General features: G+C 39.4%; 2 long non-coding RNA genes across 2 annotated transcripts; both read right to left on the reverse strand.

Moving 5' to 3' along the window:
- Nucleotides 1-9,776: 9,776 nt before the first annotated feature.
- On the reverse strand, nt 9,777-11,814 carry LOC136429350 (uncharacterized). The gene is made up of 4 exons (XR_010754744.1): nt 11,719-11,814; nt 11,372-11,404; nt 10,874-10,906; nt 9,777-9,823 (listed from the first exon to the last, which is right to left on the reverse strand). It is a non-coding gene; the product is annotated as an uncharacterized lncRNA (long non-coding RNA).
- Nucleotides 11,815-12,727: 913 nt separating this feature from the next.
- On the reverse strand, nt 12,728-14,269 carry LOC136429351 (uncharacterized). The gene is made up of 3 exons (XR_010754745.1): nt 13,804-14,269; nt 13,468-13,499; nt 12,728-12,808 (listed from the first exon to the last, which is right to left on the reverse strand). It is a non-coding gene; the product is annotated as an uncharacterized lncRNA (long non-coding RNA).
- Nucleotides 14,270-16,659: the final 2,390 nt, after the last annotated feature.

Below are 16,659 nucleotides of genomic sequence, written 5' to 3' on the forward strand. Positions count from 1 at the left end.
CAAATGCACAGCTCAGAGATGGACGCTTCTAGTACCAAAGATGAAGTTAAATCTTTACAGCCTACCACAAGAGCTAAGACTATTGCTACAGCGTCAATCATGATGGGTACCGAAAAAGCTAAGACAAACAACCTACAGACATCTGAGGGGGGCACTCTCCCCACCGATGGTTCATACCACAGCACCGCGGCAACCTTAAGCATCATAAAGACATCCGACAAGACGTACAGCCTGGCAACCATACAAGCAAACCCTACACAGACCGGCATCTCGAAGTCCTCTCCTACTTTCAAGGAGTTGAAGACACCAGAGGACAAAGAACTTCCAATTGCTTACATCACCATCGTTGTATTAGAAAGCGTGCTGACGTTGATGTTCGTCACCTGCTTCGCTCGGCTACTTCTGATGAGCTACAGAAGGCCTAATCGTCGTGAAGAAACTAACAGGGGCCACTCCATCCCTTTGCATCAGATCTCATCGGCAATGGCTGACTCTACACACAACATTACTTCTGCAGGAGGAGGCGATCATGGGCATATAGCCAACTCTACATACGGCAACATGTCTGCAAGAGGGGGTGATCAGGAGCATCTAGCCAACTCTACATACGGCAGCACGTCTGCAGGAGGGGGTGATCAGGAGCATCTAGCCAACTCTACATACGGCAGCACGTCTGCAGGAGGGGGTGATCAGGAGCATCTAGCCAACTCTACATACGGCAGCACGTCTGCAGGAGGGGGTGATCAGGAGCAGCTAGCCAACTCTACATACGGCACAACTTCTGTAGGAGAAGGTGATCAGGAGCATCTAGCCAACTCTACATACGGCAGCACGTCTGCAGGAGGGGGTGATCAGGAGCAGCTAGCCAACTCTACATACGGCACAACTTCTGTAGGAGAAGGTGATCAGGAGCATCTAGCCAACTCTACATACGGTAGCACATCTGCAGGAGGGGGGATCAGGAGCAGCTAGCCAACTCTACATACGGCACAACTTCTATAGGAGAAGGTGATCAGGAGCATCTAGCCAACTCTACATACGGTAGCACATCTGCAGGAGGGGGGATCAGGAGCAGCTAGCCAACTCTACATACGGCACAACTTCTATAGGAGAAGGTGATCAGGAGCATCTCGCCAACTCTACATACGGTAGCACATCTACAGGAGCTGGCAATCACGGGCAGCTAGCCAACTCTACACACGGCACAACGTCTGTAGGAGGGGGCGAAAATCAAGAAGATCCAGCAAACACTACTTACGGCATCACGTCTGCAGGAGGGGTTGATCAGCTAGAAGGGCATCTAGCTGATCTTTATAGACATCAACACTTCGTGGGATCTGGATGCAGAAGGCCATTTTCAACAGCTGCACCTTGTAGCCTGTACAGTGCACCACAAGATGTGAACTCAGCAAACAACAGCAATTATGCAGAAGGTATGAATCAGGGAAACCCAATGGATCCCTTAGTGAGCTCGAGGTAGACTGTGTTGAATCTAGTACCTATGTATAAAAAGTACATGAAAGCAATATCCTGTGTGTGCAGCGGTGGATGATAAACTATCTGATTTTTTTTCATTTTGCTTTTGGACGGACAAGGAAGTGTACTAAGATTTTGTCATGCACACACAGAGAACAGTAAGCATGAAAAGGTAAAGGTAGTCCAATAGCCCTTTCTCAGGTCGTAGTGTTTGTTATCCTTCTACCGCCTTTTGCCTTCCCAAACTAAGTCAGGTACCTATCTTAACTTAAAACCCGTGTGGTGTGTGGAAAGTTGGTGGTGTTCTCGATTCGAACCCAGGAACGTTTGGTTATTAGCCAAACACCCTGCCATTTCACCACATGAGACGACAATCATCTGATTCGAAAGTACGCAAAGACTATGGCAAGAATCTAAAGAAGGTGTTTGGAAAATAGTATGTCTAATGGTCAACTTAAAAAGAAGAAAAAGCTCCAAAATTTGAGACTCTCGAAGTGTGCCTGTCGATAAGGAAAAAAAAATTAAGCTTCTGTCTTTGACTTAATTTCACTAGTTGTGAAGAAGGTTGGAGCAGTTTTAGGACCTTGGTTCTTTTTCCGTGGCCACAAACACTCCAAGTATATAATATCTATATAGCGGACACATTTATGAGTAATCAGTAAATCTACTTTCTGTTTTAGCACGGAATTTTTATTCAATAGCCGCCAATATTGGTGTTCTATGTTGTATTTGCTTCATATAGTACTAATTGTTGCTTGAAGTTATTTGCTGTTTAGGACTCAGACATTTATAGCGCACCGGCAATTAATCGTTTGTCTATTGGAAGAATGTAGAAACATATAAGAACTAAACAATAGCACATGAAACTTTATGGACTATATCTTACATCTTCGGTGTATAGCACTAGCCGACTATAACTATTGGCGATTTAAAGATATATGTAGTGATTAGGACTAACTTAAAACACATTCCCTGATGCAGATTTATGAACGAGACATACAGATGGTCTAAAATAGAAATATCTTGTATTCTTCCATGTATTTTGGTTCGAACTTATTCAATCTTCATTAATTCCTTGCACCTTTGCTGATATTCCCGTTTAAATGTGAATAAAGTGTGCATCGTCTATGCAGGTATCCGATTCTGTTTTTTTTCTGCTGAAGCAAAGACTGGTATTCTAATAGGGGAACAACCTGGCACGTATGGCAAATGCATTGCCTTAATATTTTGAAAACAAGTTTACGTGATTTTAGTTTCTCTTTATTCTAAACAAAGAATAAAATAGTTAAGTCACGTTCTCTGGGATCTTAAGATAATCTAAAAGGAAAGGAAAGCATGGTTTACAGCTCAGTTATAAGGATCCGTTCGCACTTGTGCGTATATTCAAGTGCGTATAAGTTGCTTACTAATTTTGTTTTTTGGATTAGGTACAGTTTGCGGCCGAAGAAGTATTTGTTTTTTCCTGTTCGATAACCAGACTGCATAAAGCTGTGGGGCAAAGTACAAAAAAAAAATGTTTTTTTCTTCCCCGCATCCTTTATTTAAACCACATATTAAACTATCAGGGTCCCTTTTCATGGACAAGTGGACACAAATAAAGGGTTTGTCGAATCTTGAGATGACAGTTGATATGCAAATTGCTTTTTGTCATCTGCTGTAAGCCCCTCCCATTATTCATATAGGCAGATCGCTGTAGATCCCCTACAGAGTATAATCCATTCATGATGTTGGGAGTATGTTTAGAGTCAAGTTAGCTACTAGGACATTGGGTCCTCCCAGTTATTTTGATAAGAATAGGTAACAGAGATACTGTATTCCTGGTTAAATAAATAAACAAACAAACAAACAGAGTGAATAGGCTAAATATGCTGTAGTTTATTCGGCAGGTCACTGACCAGGCATTAGTCACTGATTAATGTAATCACCTGGTGAGAAGATCAGATAAGAAATGAAAGTATGGTTTCTGATGATTCAATGTTAGATAACATCAGAAGGGTGTCTATTTGTTTTAAACGTTTATATTCCTTCAATGATGCTATTCCTATTTCAGATAATAAGAAAATGTTGTATTTGTGTGTCTAATGCCCTTTAAAAGAATAGCTGACAAAGTGAATATGCTAAATATACTGTAGTTTATTATTTGCCGGCGCAACACGCCTACTTTGCCCAACGCAACATACCCTTGCTCTAGCTTCCCAACACGCCCATGCATTCTCGAGTTATCGTGTTCACAGACACACACACACACACACACACACACACACACACACACACACACACACACACACGCGCGCGCGCACACACTTTTAGTCAGAAGTAAAAGGTTCCTCTGCAACAGCACTATCATGCATATGTTCACGGATCAAAGGCGTCGCCTGGCAATCCATACTATAACTGCAGGATGCTTTGCCAAGCATACGGCGCCTGAGCTCCAACTATTGCTGTTCATGTTGAAATTGTTATGCGATGCTTTGAATCAGGAGAATTTGAAAATCAAGTAACATTTTCGATTCAGAATATATTCTTTAAAAACATCATTATCAAACTAGAAAGGCAACATTTGCGAGCAAATACAGCATGTTTAGCCATGCTCCTCGCCATGCAAAAAATGGACTCCCAAAATAACAATGGACCATTCTAAAATACTTCCACTAAAAAAATGGATCAAACTTGAGTTTAAAAACAATTATCAGTCTCTCCATACAGGAGTGGAGTCTTCCAGTAGCACCTCAACACAATATGGACCAGTCCAAAACCATATCCACTTATTAATTAACAAATACACTTCTGCTGACAAATGGACTTTTTCATAATCATTCCAGCTCAAAATTGAAATAAATAATTACAGAATCCTCCCCTTGCAAGAATGGGATATTCCGTGCCATCTCCATGTAAACTAGACCAGTGGAAAAATATCCGCTGAAAATTACACTCTTGCGCATAATCAACCCAGTTCAAAATTGAATTAAAAAAGATCAACCCCAGGGAAGAATGAAGTTTTCCATAGTATACATAATGATATATATGAAGATTTGACAGGAGAAGAAGGAAATGACCAAAAATTGGTGAAATATAAAAATGTGACACCCCTTTGTTTGAATGCATGATTCAATAGTATACACTTTGGGTTGAAAATAACGAAACCAAAAAATTCTTTGTTTAAAAAATCGTTTTGAAAGGCTGTATGGCAAACATTTGAATGAGGGCCTGTGTACATGCCAAATTTCACATTATTTTGGTTTGATGCATATAGGAACTGGAGATGTGTATCTTTAAAAAAAAAAGAGTGAACAAAGCCAATCACATGTCCTAGGAATTCCCATACCATATTTGGCATGAATACTAGCCTACACCTGCGCCATGTAATTAGATTAACTCAATTGACCAATCAGGTGGTCGCAAGGCTCACAGGCATGCAAGGCCAGGTGCAGGGCACTTGGGGTCAATGACCTTTAGGTCATATGTAGTATTGAAAGTGACAGAAGTGGCAAATATTGTCAAGAAAGCCCAAAATAAATCGTTTTGAATATATGTATGCCAAAAATGGGAATGTAGTCCTTTAAATATTTGTTCAAGCCACATATACAGCAAATTTCAGGTCATTCGGTTGAAATACCAGTGCGCAGGAGGCCAAGATATGCTAAAAATAGCCTAAAAACCTAAATAAAATCACTTTCAAGGTCAATATCAAAAAAAGGAAAAGAACGCACATTGGTTTTTGCCTACATTACCTCTGTACCAAATTTCAGGTCATTTGGTCAAAAAATGACAGAGATGAATCGATTTGAAGATTTGACAGGAGGAGAAGAAACATGAGTAAAAACAATATGTTTAGCCATACTAGGTATGGCTAAACATAATTACGAATTAGCGCACACTGCCTAGAAATTGAGAAAGGTCGTCATTGTACTGCAACACACCAGCCACTCAGAGACTGCGTTCAACTTGTCGTTGGATTTCTTTTCACTCACATTGCGATAGCCAATGATGATAACATTGCCCTACGTGGTACTTTCCACTATGGCACAACGTAGTTGTGTGCATGCCCGTTTTGAAATACGCCGACGGTCTCACAGCGACCCCTATTTGCTTCTGTCAGTACTGCAGTGCCGCTATTCCTGAACTGCAGTTTTGACAAGAATCGATAGAGTTCGCTGGTAGACCGTCTGTACACTAGATTTAATCAAGGCAGATGAAACCTCCTTGTTTTTTTAATTCTAAACGACTTTATTCACCGCCACCAATTTTCACAACCAAGAACAAAATTGAGGCAAAATCATAATAATTCAAAACAATACTTGAAAGAAACATTACAGAAGCGATACGTTTTTACTCACATATACACGCACAAACAAAACCTGTTCTTTATGCTGAATACTCCTCTCTCACACACACACACACACACACACACACACACACATACACACACACACACACGCACACACATACATATGTCCTTGTAATGCACACCACACCTCTCAGACACACCAACACACCTGTCCTTGGTACTGAACACTATCCATATACCTGTTTCTAGTACAGAACACAATCTACACACAGGCAAACATACCTGACCTTGGTACTGAACACTATCTACATACCTAATACTAGTATAAAACACTATCTACACATGGGCAAACACACCTGTCCTTGGTACTGAACACTACCTACATACCTGTTACTAGTACAGAACACTATCTACACACAGGCAGACATAACTGTCCTTGGCACTGAACACTATCCACATACCTGTTACTAGTACATAACACTATCTACACGCAGGCAAACACACCTGTCCTTGGTACTGCGCACTATCCACATACATGATACTGATACAGAACACTATATACACACAGGTAAACATAACTGTCCTTGGTGCTGAACACTATGGTCACACACGCATACCTATCCTCGGTACTGAACACTATCCACACACTAACAAACCTGTCATTAATACCCGTGAACACCATACAGATTTGAATTTTTTTATCATTTTCTGCTCCTGTGCCTGGTACGTATTGTTCCCAACTTTGATGACATGTAGGACCAAACCGCCCCTGAAAAGGGAGGGGAATTACCTCGGAGCCATCAATGGCGCGGTCACCATACAACGGATTCCTGTGACACGACCCGGAGTCGTACGGATATCCATGCTATCGGTCTGTATGAAACATTGTGAGCAGTCACTCTGTCGTCGGTATAGTATTCGTGTATTTTCAAAGCGTTGAAGATGTGGAAATACTATTGAAGAACGTCGGCGGACGCAAAGAATAATGCAGTTCTAGCATATATATATAAGCGATATTGGTAGATAATTGCAGTTTTATTTGGGATTGCTAGGCGTCGCTTTTGATCCATGAGAATGAACGACGCTTCTAGGGTGAACTGTCCTTGGTACTGAACGAGGTTCCAGTTATGGCACGAACTTATAAGTATACAGAACGCTATCCATAAACAACTGCAATCACGCCCGATCTTCTAGGTGTCATTGTATCCCCCTCCCTATGCAGGGAGGGAATACATTGTTTTTGCTGTCCTGTTTTTTTTTCTTCTCTTTCTTCTTCTGCCAAGAACCAAGTAGATGTAGGGTGGTAGCTCTAATACTGGTATTGCAGAAAGTTACATTTCCCTTATGGTACATGCTACGGATGTCATATTTGAGGCGTAGATGCCTTTAGGAAAGGTTAATGCACCTGAATATCAATCATTCTAATGATGATAATATTTGCATAATGTATGTAGAATATTGTCTTTCCCTTACAGTAAATGCTACGGACGTCATATTTGACGTGTAGGTACCTTTGCTTAGGAAAGGTGGATACACCTGGATATAGATTATTCTACTGGGGACCTCTTTTGCATAATTTATGCAGAAACTTGTTTATCCCTTACAGTAAAATCTACGGATGTCATATTTGGGGTGTAGGTACTCTAGGAAAGGTGAGATCACCTGGATGTTAATTATGCTAATGAGAACCGAATTTTCATAATTCCTGCATAAACTTTTATTTCCCTTATGGTACATGCTACAGATGCCATATTGGAAGTGCAGGTAACTATAGTAAATGTGAAAATGCACCAGGATGCACATTATGCTAATGAGTACGCATTTGCATAATCAACGCAGGAAATTATTTAATAGCCTTTCACAGTAAATGCTACGGATATCATATTAGAGGTGTAAGTTCCTTTCGGAAAGGTGAATACACTTGGATGTGCGTTATGCTAATGAGGACATTATTTACATAATTACTGCAAAAACTTCATATTCCTTTTGTTGTAAATGCTACGAATGTCATATTGGAGGTGTAGGTACATTTTGGAAAATTGAATACAATGGAATGTACATAATGCTAATGAGGACTCCATTTGCATAATCTATGCAGAAACTTCATATTTCCCTTCCGGTACATGCTACCGATGTCATATTGGAGGTGAAGGTAAATTTAGAAAAGGTGAAGACAATGGAATGTGCGTTATGCTCATAAGGACATCATTTGCATAATTGTTGCAGCAAGTTCATACATGTATTTCCTTTACGGCAAATGCTATAGATGGCATATTGGAGGTGTAGGTAGCTTTAGAAAAGGTGACTACAACCGATTGCGAGTTACGCTGAGGACCCAAGTTGCATAATTCATGCAGCGACTTCATATTCCTTTTGCGGTTAACGGGAGGGGAATATCCTGCATTTTCTCGAAAATAATACCCTTCTTATTTTTGTCTGTCTTTCCACCAAAAAAGAAAAATAGCTACTGAAGCAACCAGTGCATTTTTTTTCAAACAGTCATTTTATGGAGATCTGCATTTTTTTTGCACTTTGATGAACACCTATTTGATATCAGGTTTAATAAACACTAATCATAATTGTATCAGTCATATAACTATCATCAGTTAAGAAAATAGCACACCTCTGTACACAATTCACAAGACATATATTGTGTGGCTTTTTGCAAAGCCATTGCTTGTAACAGACAGTATCACATGGGAATTGCTTTACAATGAAAATATAAATCCTTTTAAAAATGTCTGATAAAACTTGGTAATGTAAATATATATTCTTAGTCCATCTTTCCATAAAACCTATATGATTCTCTACTAGTTTATGAATACTGCACAGATGCAGACACTGCACATTTATACATATATTTTTCTTTCTGCATGCAAGTTAAAATCTTGTGTCATACAACAGGACACAAATATTATAAGCTAAATCCTATTTATTTTTCTGCTGGAACATTTTGGATCCTGCTGCGACCACTAGCCCAATGAACTTTTTGCCAATCTTGAACAACACCTTCTCGTGTTTACAGGGGACAGAGGACCTCCTCAACTTATCAATCAGTGACAACATTTTCCCTGCTTTTCTTAGTGCAGATTGACCAAGTCCTCCACTATTCCCCATCTGTTGTTCCTGTGCAGAGGAGGAACTCAGCATCTCAGCTGTCAGACTCTTCTCCTCCTTAGACAACAGCTGGGCTCTCAGCAGGGTGTTTTCACTGCAGGGCAGCAGAAAATGCAACAAAACCATCTGTATTTATCATGAAATATTCATGTTTCTTATTTATTTCTGAAAAGTAACAATCCGAAAACAACACAATCATAGCTTTATTTGAGACTACAGTGGGATATTTTAAGAATAGATTTGCTGAGATGATTTACCAGTAATTGTATCATAAATCATATTGGTGAAAAAAAAGTTGACTCACTCCCTCTTTTCCTCCAACAGGATCTCCAGCTCAGCAATTCTAAACTCGCTCAGCTCTTGTGCTTCCACATCTCGGCTGTCGAAACCGGAAATAAGTCAAACATCAATGGTTACCATTCAACTCTAGCCAAACACCAAGTTGTTAATGCAAGTTGATTGCACATACTGTCTGCCTTCATCATGGGTGGTTAAGGACCAAAAATATTTTATTAATGTTTTGGACTGTGGGAATGAATGGTGCCTCCACCCCTGAGGTGTTGCCAAAAAGACATGTAGTACATGTGCCTGTGGTGTAAGTGGTAACTCAACCCTGCTGTTTGTTTCACAGCTACTGTAAATTTATCATTCTTTCCAGGAGCATGATTTGGCAGGAGAAGGAGAAAGGAGGTTTTCTTGATGTTTTAAGGTTGTGTTAAAAACAATGCTGCAATACAGTCATTTTACTAAGTAATACACTGAAAATATGGTGTCATAATTTTGCAACAAAAAGGTGACCCAATAAAAACCTCAAAAATAAATCCATCGCAAACATATAAAGATTTACAGTATTTGTTTAGAAGAAATCACATTGAACAGCACTAAAAGTTGTTGAAAATATCTACAAACCTTTTCTTTTCCTGATGTAGTTCACACATGGCCCTGATAAAAAGAGATGACAAAGTGCACATTATATAAATTGTACAAAGACTAAAGGTTTATCAATGTCCTTGTTTACATTTGTCTGCTTATATGTAAGATGAATCAATTCAAATATCAAATCCTGTTAAATAAGATGAATTAAGTCAAATATTAAATCAATGTCATTCATGATGTTGCTTTAGAAAAAGTCACCGATTTTGAAACTCTCATTGCATTTAATTCTCAGGAGAAATGACCTGAAGCAAAGTGAGTCTATACTAGGGGTGGGTACCGGTACAGAAAAGTCAGGTACGGTCCAGGTCCAGGTCCACAGGGTCAGGTCCAGGTCCTGGACCTGTACCTGATTATAGTAGTGTAGCAGTACACCATATTTTGGAGAGTGATTTACTTGATTGCAAGTATATGCATGTGTCGGACAATAACGCCATGTCTGGAACGATTTGCCATGTATGATTTCTTAGGCTCGCACTGTCTTAAAATTAACTATACTCGCCTCGCCGTGTGTTGACTCATCCTTTAGGTGTTTCTAGATATGATTCACAGCTAACATCTTCGAAAAAGAGCAACCACGACTCGTTAAATCTGCTGTTTTGTATTTTCTTAGACCGATAACATCATTATATTTCATTATGTGACCGCCTGATGGTAGTCTTGTACTGTGAATTTTCTAATCGGTCCAAAGTCCGGTCCACTGATTTTTTCCGGACCGTTTTTTTTTTACCGGTCCACACAAAAATACCGGTTTTGTACCGGTACACGGTACCGGTACCCACCCCTAGTCTATACATAATCATCCTCAATCACAACAATTCACAAAAAAATAAACAACTTGTTTGATCTCAAACAACAAGGTCATATCCCAGGGGGCCCAAAATGGACCTTGACCTTCGTCTTCCCAAGACCTACTTGCATACCAAATATCATCGTAATCCATCCGGAGCTCTGGAATTATGCTGACTACAAAATCCAGAAAGTTAAACAGACAGACACACACACAGACATGCCAAAAACTATACCTTAATTTTTCATGTCCGTTATTACTGTACTCACGTTACTAGGTCTGCACGAGACTGGTAGAGCTCCCTGTGTTTGGGAACAAATTATATTCATATTTGATACAAGCATTTCTTGAAATGGATACAAAACTTCATCATATCATGGAAAATAATGTGTGTTTTAAGATAGCACAACATTTAAGGGCCTACATGTTTGACTTGTCACAGTAGGATTCAATGTTTGAAAAATGTTTTAATGTCAGGATAGGTAGAAAATTTCCCCTACCCGTATTCAGACTAATATTTTCTCTATTCTGAAAATTGGTGTTCATGAAGAATTTGTATGGATAGTCACACAATATTTTCGGCTTTACAATTTACATTCCAAGATGGAAAGTTAAGCTCGGGATGGAAGCTTACAAGCTTTAATATCATACAATAGATATTGACAATGGTGTACTGTAATTTCAACCTGCAGAACAACTTTCAATTGGAACATAAACTAAAAAGATGGAACACAAACTTAAAAGTTTTAAATTTATGTTATAATTACCTTTCATGTCTGACCTTGGCATCATCTGCTCGCCTATGATAATCAAAGAACAATTGTGCATTAAAATAGATAATTGATTATTCTAGTCCAGTCATCAAATGAGCTGACAAAATTGCTAAATGTATCATATGATTGATAATATCATTCCAGTCACAAATTTAGAAAATGCAAATTAAAACTATAAGGGTTCCACTGCATACAATGATACATGTACTTTCTCATCAACACAGGAGGTTCAAGTGTTTTTATCATACTTAAGGTTACTGTGAGTGTAGCAGAAACCTGAGACCCAAATAGAAATCAAATTGTCAGAAAACGATAAAGACTGAGAGAAAAAACAAACTTACATCTTATAATCAGCGAGGAGAATCTCCAGCTCAGCAATTTTGAATGAAGACCTGGCCAGGTCATCTTCAGAAACTTTAGCCCGCCTGTTTCAGGGAGAAAACATGAAGTGCATCAAATCTGTTGCTGACCTTACAAATTATTATAATCCAATATCATGGATTATAGCCATACACCATCTCATGTTTGCAAAGCTGGTGTGTAACTCTAAATAACAGACACAGTTACTTAATGGGCAAGTGCAGGACTTTCTTGAGGCGCTTGGAAACTTAATTTTACAAAGACGGTGAAGCATTTGTTGTTTTAGATGTTTGCGGAGTAACGAAGTGTTGGAAAACAAACACACAAACACACAAACACATACACAGACATATATACATGCATGTGCGCGCACACACACACATAAATACACACATAAACACACATACATGTATGTACATGCTTGTGCGCGCACACACACATACACACATGTACACACACCTGCAGGCATATACACACAGTACATACAGACACACACAGAGACACTAACACATCTACACGCACACATAAATAAACATACTTACAGACACAAAAACACACATATATGCATACACACATGCACAAACATATACATGTACACATACACACATTAAAACACACACACACACAAACGTGCACAAACACACACACACACATACACATACAGGCATTTACACACATCTACACGCACGCACAAATACACATAGTACAATTACAACCACACACGCACAAACACAGACTAACACACAAACTTACGTACACGCACATACGTACACAGACACACACACACAAACTTACTCATACACACACAGACAGATGCACACACACAGACACAAACACACAAATACACATAGTGTTGAACAAGCTTAGAAAAGTTAGACACCATGCATCTTTAGAAGAGCTGACATTTCTTCCTATGGGTTACACCATTTGTTTTTGTGCATTTCTAAGATTAATATGAGGCAAGTTTTGAATAAACTGCACGATAATGGTTACTGCTATATTACATGTTCTTACCTGTGAAGAGCATTCAGGGTCTCCTGCCAGTGGACTGAAGCTGTATCTCTCCTCAGACTACAAAGGAATAACAGATAAAGACAGTTAAAGTGATGAAATGTCACTGCAAACTGTCCTGAAATATTTGTAGTCTCTGACTCAGCATAAGTAGAGATTACACAGTTGCAGTTGAATAGTAATTTGCAGTTTTGGTAAGAAATTTTCTTACTGAAAAGACTATATGAGTTATTTCATGTCTCATCGATGATAATATCAAGGTGCATAGACTGATATTACATTTAGCAATTCCTTTCACAAAACAGTTGAAAAACTTCCTGCAATGGACAAGATACAACAATTCTCATTGGATAAGGCCACACTGGATTGATTCTTTGGGTCTTGCATGTACCATTCAAAATATGAATCAACTCCATAATACTGTTACTGTTTTACATTGTCTTTTAATTCAACAATGCATTAAAAGTGCAAAACATATTGTTTGAAATGTTAACTAGGCACTAGGGATGCCTTTTTTTGGGCCTGTCTGTTCTATTGATACAAAAAATGCAAGAACCAACAAAGTACATTGGTATGGCCTTAAACAATCTGATATTTTCATTATAAGTTATGGCTATAAATATAGGGTCATGATCATTCAATCCCCCTCCTTTCTCTTACATCTGACATCATCATCATCATCATAATGACATCATCAAACTGACTAAACAGTTTCTTACTGGCTAGAGAAGGCTGCTTCTCCCTGACTCTGCTGAGAGTAGGAAAGGAAACATGCTGGAATGAGAACAAAAACACAAACAAACAACACAACAGGCTAAAGAAAAGCAAAGTCAACAGGTAAACATGTTGATTATAGAATAAATAAGGGCAAACTATGAGGGGAAATGAGAGTTGGCGTAGTTCTTCACCTTAACTGAAATCTCTGAAGAGTCGTAGAGAGAGCAAGTGATACGCGCAGGGGTGGTCAAAGTACTGTGTCCAACTGTTCCCGTAAAGTAACTTTTTTGGTTAATGTTTCTAAGAAAAAACAAACAAACAAGGAAATTACAACTTACCTTCATCCTCAGTTCAACGCCTCTCACCACTTTAAAGGATAGAAGGACAGCTAGTAGACTTACAGTTCTGCAAAAGGCAAGACACCATATGATAGCCCTACCGGTCGAAGGTCATCTGTCACCTGCACCGCGCCAATTGCGACACTCAATTCAAAACTCATATAAGAGTCTACCATTTCGCAAAGACTGCTATTAATACTCTTATTACCCTCGCACTGTGAGAAACTGGAATTCATTGCCTCAAGAAGTCACGGAGATAGCTGACCCTCCCGAATTCAAGGAGGCGGTGCTCCTGCACCTCAGAGGACAATAAAAGCGCAACGCACTCCCCTGGGCGCTTTACCCCAACAAGAGGGGTGTTGCCCAGTACCCAATCAAGATCAAGATCAAGACCTCTTCCTTTGACTCCGTAGTCATTTTCTCGACACTTCGACACAGTCGTACAGACTTCAGATGTTTAGAAAACAAAGTCTCACAGTGTCTCTGGTTTACTCCGCAACAACAATACCTTTATAGGTTTACAGATATATGTGACTAAGAACAACTAAAACTTCTGTCTTTTCTGTTTAGTTCGAAATTGTCCTTACAAACTTTGCTGACCTTGAACCTTAGCCAACCTTAGTCACGGAGCGCCACATGAACTTGTTTCTACTTAGTTTAGCTACAAAATTAGCGCTTTTTGAAGTTCTAAAGTCTTTCGTGGCATGTACACAACAACTATACGTAGAATTAAACGACGATTTGTAACTTTATCCGGGGATTTCAATCTATTTTTGTCGTCTAAACAGGAGAGAACAGATTTCCTCACCTAGTTCACTCGAACTTGTCATCTGTGTAGAACCCGTGTCCATGGCAACCGGCGTAAACAGGAAAAATCGAACGCAGGGAGGAATGACCCTGAGTTCTTTCAAGTTAGAAATGAAAGAAATCGTCCAAAACAAGAATTTTGTCGTCTCATTTCTAAAACCAAAACCTCTATTAAGACGCAAAGATCGTTTGTTAAAAGCATGAGATGATCTAGTTGACCACTGACAATACATATAAGAAGATGTCCGCGTTTTCTCGCTACAATTTGTGCTTCGTCATGCCTGTTGTACCGCGGATGAGCACAAGAGTAACAATCGGGTTGTGCCTGTGAAAACCTGGTAATGTGTCACCATTATGACGCCTTTAATATAGTAAATAAGCAAAGAACGGAAGATTGTTATTAACTGGGAATTGGACTGTTGTTTCATATATTCACCCTAATACCAAAAGTGACAAACTGTCATCACGAAAGTCACCCGCCCGAAGTTCATGGAACGAACGGACTACTTTCTCTCGCGGAATGAACTGAAATTTCAATTCTCACTTTGCGTGCAGGAGAGGATCAACAATACCGTCATATATAATATGATAAAAACAATGAATGACCAGTTAATGGAATGCATTGATCCCCATTGTGGCTCTAAACTCGATCCAACTGTTATTGCAATTTACATCAAAGCAAACAATGATACCTGCTCTCGAGCCCGGAAAAGTCATAAAAGGCAAGGATGGGTGATGTCCTTGGTGCTGATCTCATCATCTGCCTGTATCATCTGCGCCTGTCGTCCTATAGCATCCCGCTAGATGGCGCTTCCACACCAGTGACCGTCTGAGCTACATTTTCCTTGTAAATTTCCGCTTTATCAGCTTAGATAGGATACCGTTTGATTTAACTTATACTTATCTAGAGTTCCACGAACACATCATCTTCGCCAAATAATCAAGGCTTATTATGGAGAGTGATTAATATTTACGTGATCATGCACCACCCAAGTTATGATGGGGCGAATGAGTCCAGTCTAGATAGGGTTAAAACCATTTAGTGGTACAGGACTAGTATATGTGTAGAGTACTAGTGTGCTGATATATGTAATAACTGGTCATGAAAAAATATGAGAATGTTGATATTATATGGGCCACAAAGGTTCGATATTACAGTGTTGTAAGTTGAAAGTGATGATGAAATGGTACAGTCAATATATATGAATAGAATAAATCTTTATTCCATATCATACACATTTTGAAAGACATAGTACATGTACATGTGACTTTTCCGCACCTAGCAGTGGTGCAGTTTTGGTGCAGTGTACTCTCCAAGCAGAGGAGTGGTCTGGCTGGGTTTTGACGTGTTTTAAGTGTTTTTGTCAGGCTTTCTATTTTGTCCCCTTTTCGTTATGTCACCAACCGTGTTGAACAAAAATGCCTAAACTGAACGCGTTAAAAACCAGCAGGATCCACACCTCTGCTTGGAGAATAGTTTATTTATTTGACCTACATGTACGTTTATGCAAGGCCATCTGTTTACATGACCTGACACTGTCCCATGTCCCATTATAAAATGCAGTGGGTTAACAAACTTTCCTTACTAATTATGCAAATTAGCTCCTTATTTGCATAGTCATTGATTATGTAAAGCACCATCTGAGCTTTCTGCATACCAAACGTCACGACGATCGGTCGACCCCTTCTCAAGTTATTTATGTCCGAATGTCAAAACAAAAACACCCACTGCAGTTCCAATCAAGCCGCTAGGGGGGCCAAATTTACAGAACTTACTTTCTGTGGCATGAACGAATTACCACACAAAAATCATGACCATAGCACTTTCAGAAAATATGCCCCTGAATTTTGAAGCTCCGCTGCAGTACCTTAGGTACCCGCTAGAAGGCCCATTATCGAACTTGACCTTCCTTTCTGTAAACCCTGACCATCCACTAAATATCATACAAATCCATCAACAGCTTCTCGAGTTATGCTGGCGACATACAAATACACATCCCCACAAAGCCCGCTGCAGTACCGACGGAAATTACCAGGGGAACCATTTTT

The sequence above is a fragment of the Branchiostoma lanceolatum genome, chromosome 3 (assembly GCF_035083965.1).
Source record: "Branchiostoma lanceolatum isolate klBraLanc5 chromosome 3, klBraLanc5.hap2, whole genome shotgun sequence".
In the NCBI taxonomy this organism is placed as follows: domain Eukaryota; kingdom Metazoa; phylum Chordata; class Leptocardii; order Amphioxiformes; family Branchiostomatidae; genus Branchiostoma; species Branchiostoma lanceolatum.